This window comes from Miscanthus floridulus, chromosome 8 (assembly GCF_019320115.1).
Source record: "Miscanthus floridulus cultivar M001 chromosome 8, ASM1932011v1, whole genome shotgun sequence".
NCBI lineage: Eukaryota > Viridiplantae > Streptophyta > Magnoliopsida > Poales > Poaceae > Miscanthus > Miscanthus floridulus.
In genome coordinates this window covers 81,529,112-81,535,736 of record NC_089587.1, presented here as the reverse complement: position 1 = coordinate 81,535,736, position 6,625 = coordinate 81,529,112, and the positions used below count along the sequence as shown (strand labels likewise).

Below are 6,625 nucleotides of genomic sequence, written 5' to 3'. Positions count from 1 at the left end.
GCCGCCGTCATGTCCCGGGAGGGATTAGGTTAGGAGGTTTACCTTATTAGAGCATGTTATGGAAGGGAGAATCCAATCTATAAGGATCTTCCGTAGTTGTTTGGGATACAAGCCTAATAGGGACTATATATACATGGATGATGTAATCAATCTAATTAAGCAATAAAAGAACAATTATCCCCTGCCCTACCTCTCCTTCTTCTCCCTGCGCCGGCTCCCTCTCTCCCTCTCCCTGTGCCGCCGCCCACATCCCCCTAGAACCCAGCCGCCACCCACCAAGGCCCCCTTCCCAGTAGGGCTCTTACAGTCTTCAAGTCAATTGGGTTAACAAGGTTGTACCCTTCACCAGCAAGCTTCTCGAACACCTTTTTGAATGCACCTTGGCTCATCTTCCTTCTGACAATAGGTGCGCCCCGGCGCTTTGTGCTCTTTGGCAGTGGATACGTTGAAATAGAAGTCGTGCAGCACGCAGACTGCCAGCCACCTGCACCCCAACGGTAGCATTGCTGGGGAGCTCCAGTGCACGAGCACACTGGTGTTTGTATGTTGGCAAGGTCCAACTCAATACCGTTAATCACCATCCCCCCAGTCTTCTTAGGTCCCCTCCTTCGGGGCGCATGCCCATCAAGTGCCAGCAGCCTTCTTAGGCTTTGGTGACTTAGGCTGCCGACTCTGCTGCTGGCCCCGCTGCCTCTTTTTCACAGATGGCCCGGTACTAACCACAGATTGATCCTGAATCAATGGAGGTGGGACTTCGTCTTCCTTGCATGGAGGAGGTTCCTGAAGCTGTGACTCAAGCTGTGGTTGCATCATCTGGAGTAAGGCTGGACGAAAAACTCGAAGCTCGTTAGCTCGCTCGGCTCGTGGCTGGCTCGACTCGGCTCGGCTCATTATGATAACGAACCGAGCCGAGCCAAGATTTTAGCTCGTTAGCTATAACGAGCCAACTCGAGCCAGCTTGCGAGCTAAACGAGCAAGCTTTCAGGAAAAAAAGTATCAAAACTTATATTAGTTTTTATATTACTCAATGTCTTACACTTTACAATTGACTGGTAACTGGTCTAGACCCTATAAATTGACTGGTAACTGGTCTAGATGCATTTCTTTTATATTATTATTATTCCCAAACTTTAGATAAATGCAAATATTATACTTTGTATATTTTTTATACCTGGTTCGCGAGCTTAATGAGCCAGCTCGAGCTTTTAACGAGCCGAGCTGAGCTGGCTTTCTGGCTCGTTAGGATAACGAGCCGAGCCGAGCTAGCTCGTTATCTTAACGAGCCAGAACGAGTCAAGCCGAGCCAGCTCGTTATCCAGCCTTAATCTGGAGAGTTGCATCTGATATCATCCCATAGCCAGTAGGATATGATGGTGATGCACAATATATCCACCATGCGCAGGATGGTCACCATGGCCTGGATGCCCAACATGCCCAGCTGGTACGATAGGGTGAGAATGAAGGGCCTTCTGTAATGCGCATATTATGTACAGTAATGTATAGTCATTAGCAACACGTATGGATCTAAACTTTTGTTTGGAACAATATAACAAACTAAATTGGGTACAACGTAAAGTAAAGTCTATATGTGATTTCCCTTGTTTCACGCCGTTTCACCTGAACACATTATGTACGAGAGCAATGCGCATACTACACATCAAAATCTCTTGGCAAAGGTTGCCTGGATTGCAGCAGAATTCAACTGTGCAGGACCTCTCAGCTTTTCCCCTTTTCCTAGAGAAAGAATGGTACATCATTTTGAGCATTGGTTATTAGAATGATTGGATACAGCAGAGACAAGAAAACTGCCAACCTGACACCAAAAATGCTGAGTTTGGACACAGCTAATCTTTGCTCTCAGTTCAACAAACAATGTGCGCAGAAATCCCACCAACAAAGAGATTGCTTGAGTGAGTGAAACAGCCTGATATGCATCACAGTAGGTTATGTCAGGCGATCTCCTGGACCTTCACATCATAACTCAAGTTGCAGTAGCCAACTCACCGTGTATATCACTGTGAGTGCCATCAGAAAGGAACAACGTAAGGCATAGCAATTACATCAGCAGTATCAATTAGCTGTGCATCAGTCCAAACTTGGCGTGGTTCTACAGCCTCAAATGTCACTGTTTTCTGCCTAACATGATCCACGGAAAACAACCAGTCCTGATCAATGTACTCTGAGAAGTCATGTGTTGAAGGTATGCAGTGCACTCGGCTCAGATGCTTGGTATCAGGGTGAGGTTTACTCTCATAACCAGATGAAGTAACTGAAGGCATTTGCTCCTCTAAATAACGAGAGCCAGTGATGCCATTGTTATAGCTATGTTGGCACTCATGCTGACCTATATCACAAGTATTCACCCCAGCTAGTTCTGTAGAAGAATGACGTGTGATCCACTGAGGATGCTGTGAAATTTTCTCGCCCACACAAGTAAGATTGGAAAGAGATCATTGGCAGCTTACTTGTTCTCATACTGTGTTCTGTCAACATATTCCAAATGAGACTCAAAATAAGTAAAATTTAAATACTGCTGCTTCGATGTATTTAGCATGTCTGTGCTGTTATGAACTAAATGCTCACAGAAAAGGAGGGAGAAAAGGTCATTGGCTACTTTATATAAAAGGAAAGAGAAAAGGAACTTACCATGTGGAGAGCTATTAGGGTCAAAGTCTTTCATTTTCCTGATATCAGAAGCAAACTTTTGCTCATTAAGACAGCCCAAATGCACCAGATTATCGACCTTGTCCTTGCTTGCACCAAGATCTTCCTGTTTCTGCTCATTGAAAGTGCCATTTTTCTCCACTTCTTTCTCTTTATTTTCGCATTCAGTCTTTCTTTTCTTTACAACACTATCTCTATCTTTGCCTTCAAGACCTTTACGATAGTTACCTTTTGCCTTCCCTTCAACTGCTCCATCTTTATTTCGTGCAAATTGCCGATCCATCTCGCTCCAGAAATTGTTAGAACTTTGATTTTCCTCCCCCATACCTTTTGTGCTACTTCTGCCATTTTTTACGTTTGCAGAATGGACAGAAATATCAGGATCTTGTCCTGTTTCTTCCGTTCTCTGAAAAGTATTTGGGTTAGGTGTGACTCGGCCAGTTGCAGCATGTACACCTTCAAAGCTTCTTTGTGTATCAGAATTATCATGGTATACACCGACTCCATTACAATTGTACCTTCTTCTGGAATGCATCTCAGCTGATCTATCTTGAAGGCTCTTCCCATTCTTTATTTCAGTTTTAGAATCGATACCCCTACCCATTCCTTTTTTAGTTGCATGAGCAATACTATCACTCTTTTGCACCATCCCGTAATTGTCTTCTGTTGCTTGTGCAGATTTCTTAACCATTCTACCAAGCAAATTCCTTTCCTTCTCTTTAGAACCTGTACTACCAATGTTATCAGTGCTCCAAGGAAGCAACTCAGTATTGTTATGTTTGTGGTCTGTATGACCTCCTTGACCAAAAATTCGGTTAACCAACTCATCAGCTGGTATAATATCTTTGACTGATTCATGCCATCCATTTTCTTCAGGTTTTCTCTGTCTCAAAGTTTGGTTTCTGTCTTTACATATGTCCTTGTTCTTTTTCCTCTCTCCGCAGTTCACTCTTTTGTGTTTCCTGTTGTTCTTATCTTTCCTATTATCTCTACCCTTTTCTTTTGTTTCTCCTTTTCCCCTGTCCTTTGCCTTTCTGTGCTTCTTATCCTTGTGCTTTTCCTGAAATAAGCGGCACATATTCAATACCAGTTAATTCACTATACAGAATTAATAATTCACACATTCAACAGTGACCTTCTTCCTAGCCCCTCGGTACATGCTAAGAAAATACAACTAGCACCTCATTGCATTTTTAGACATGATCATCACAATATTGCAGTTACGGGTTCTCATCAAGGACATATATGTTACTTCAGGCTTCATGGTTGAGGCATGCTGAAATAATTTTAATCAGGATTTAAGATCCAAAGCGAAATATGTTCAGGCATATCAAATCGAAAACTTATTTCATGTCACTTGGTTCACGACAAAAATATTACACATCATGCTCTTGTACTTCCAGTTTAACTCAACCACAGTAGAAAGGTGCAGTAATAATAATAGAATGCAGGAACAAGTCGTAGCCTATGAAGTATTCAGAAATTTAAAAGGCAATGGTAAGAGGTAGGACCCACTCAGGTAACGATATAGTACGCAACAAAATTAATGTGAAAAATACTGCAGAAGTTCAGGTCAAGTCCTACTGTGAAATGGCAGTTTTCATAACCAAGTACTAACAAAAAATGAACACAGGGTACACAACCAAGTACTAACAAAAAAAATTAACATGTAGGGATGTCATCATGTGGTTGATGAGGATGTACAGACTATTAATCAATATTTCTTAATCATCCGGCCTGAGGTATATAAGTATCTTATGCAAAAGAATGTTCTTTATCATAGCATATGATGCACAATTTATCTATACAAAAATGTGAAAGAAATATGAATTCGAAACAGAGCTATATGTGTAAATTGCCGCCGCCCCCCCCCCCCCCCCCCCCCCCCCCCCCCCCCCCCAAAAAAAAAAAAAAAAAAAAACTAGAAGCTGATTAAGAAATGTATATATTAGGATAAGGGGCAAAGAAGCAGGGTCCTTCCCAGCTGCTCTTTTTCCTCCAAAACACATTAGCAATTCTCTGTTGCTTTGTGACATCTGACATCTAACACTTTCAAAACTAGTATTATATTAATACTCCTCTTACTCTTATAGTATTGCTCTTATTGTGATAAAACTCAAAGCATATCATGTCATTGTGTGTTTCCCCTAGATATGCCTTTCTTATGTTTGCCATGATTTTCCTCTCAGATATTTGATTTGCCAAATAGCATTTGGTAGAGTAAGTACATTTCAGTGGTTAGATAGGATCACCATGCTCATATTCATGCTAACTGTGTTGCTTAACTATGTACTACCATGCACCACTCTTGTATGTAACTTAAAGAACAAAGCATGACATCAATATGGTAAGTGCAACAGCTTCTGAACAATTCAGAGAGATCCGATCTATCATGAACCATCAAATGAAAGTCTATTTTGGCAAACCATCTAAGGGGCACAGAGTATGAACCTTTCTCAGCAAATCCTTGTGGCGCTCCTCACTCCTGGGCCTTGATTCAAACCCTGGCGGCGGGAACGGGAAGCACCTCGACATCGTGACACACCTAGTAGATGTACAACGAGACTGAATCCGCAGCACGGCAGTTCAACCAGTCCAGACAGGCACCCCGGATCCCTCTCGTCCACCATATCCCAATTGGTAGCGCCTTGGCCGAAGCCAGTGCAGAGCGCACCACCACCAGCACTGTTGCAGCTACCACAGTGCCCAAACACTGAAATCAGCTTCTGATTTGTGCCACTGCAACGGGTAATCAAAAGTTCAAAACGATCCAACTGCCCAATCGGCTCCAACTAGCTGGTCTGAAACCCAGGCGCTGAATAAGAGTCAGGAGCAGTTAGTGCAGTCCTCTTCCATCCGATCGCTCACTCCCCGCCGCCGATCCCCACCCAGAGCCACAGCAGGTGGAACGACAGCCCGGGCCCCGCGCCCCAACCGGAAGCAGCAGCGTCGTCGTATGCTCCTCCGGCTCCGGCTCCGGAGACGCAGCGCATCCACGCGGAGCCCGGCACAGACCCAGACCCAGCCGCTCGCTGTCGCGCACCGCAGTCCGCTGAGGCTTCCAGAAAGTGAGCAGAAGAACTGTAGAGCTAGCAGGGGGCCTTCCGCGGCGGCTTCCCCTCCCGATCTCGGACCAAACTGACGCCTGCCCGCTCCGATTCGGTGAGGAGCGGAACACCAAAGTCCGGGGCCAACGGCAACAGCAACAGGTTTCCGCGCGAGCAGATCGGCCAACGGCGCGATGATCCCAACGGCGGCGCGGCGCTCAGGCTCAGCCCGCCGGTCGCGGGGAGGCTTGTGGTTCGTGAGGAGGAGGGCTGGCTGGCTTTGCTGATGATGCTCTCTGATCTCTCGCTCGTACTCGGATGCTCCGGCGGTACCGTGACTGCTTTCCCCGCGCCGCAACGCATCCACCCCCCAAAGGCGGCGTGGCGGCGTGCGCATGCGAAACATTGGTCCATTCCGGTGACAGGTGTCGGGCTGCGACTGCGCCCACCCCCGTTCGGCTGGGTTGGTTGGTTGGGCAATTCCGTCTGTTGACTTGTTTTATTTTATCCGGCTGCGGACCTTTTCCTCCTGGACTAGAATGTCAGATGGGCCTCAACTGAAACATGGGCCTAACTGAGGCCCGTTTTGTGTTGTCCGATATGACTCGTTGCATTTTCTCCTTGGGCCGTCCGGTTCCTTCACGAAGCCGCAACAGGGGCCCACCGCCCACATACACCGCGTTGACGCTATATCGGTCGCAGTTTTTTCCGGTCAGCTCTTCCTCGTACGAGCGACGCGCATGTCTGTCCATATGTCCAGGGCAGCTGAAGCAGAGTGGAGTGTCCCATGCTTTCCACCAACAAGTTGACCTTCCCTACGGCGCAATTGGTTCTCGATTTCCCATCTCAGGAGTCAGGAGGCAGGCAGGGCCAATCGAGCATGGACGCAGAGAAGGGCACAAAGAGAGGCCCTC

At 46.1% G+C, this 6,625-nt stretch overlaps 2 pseudogenes; both read right to left on the bottom strand.

The window, feature by feature from the left end:
• Window positions 1-207: 207 nt before the first annotated feature.
• Window positions 208-1,269, bottom strand: LOC136476820 (protein Barley B recombinant-like; annotated as a pseudogene).
• Window positions 1,270-1,484: 215 nt separating this feature from the next.
• Window positions 1,485-6,105, bottom strand: LOC136476818 (uncharacterized; annotated as a pseudogene).
• Window positions 6,106-6,625: the final 520 nt, after the last annotated feature.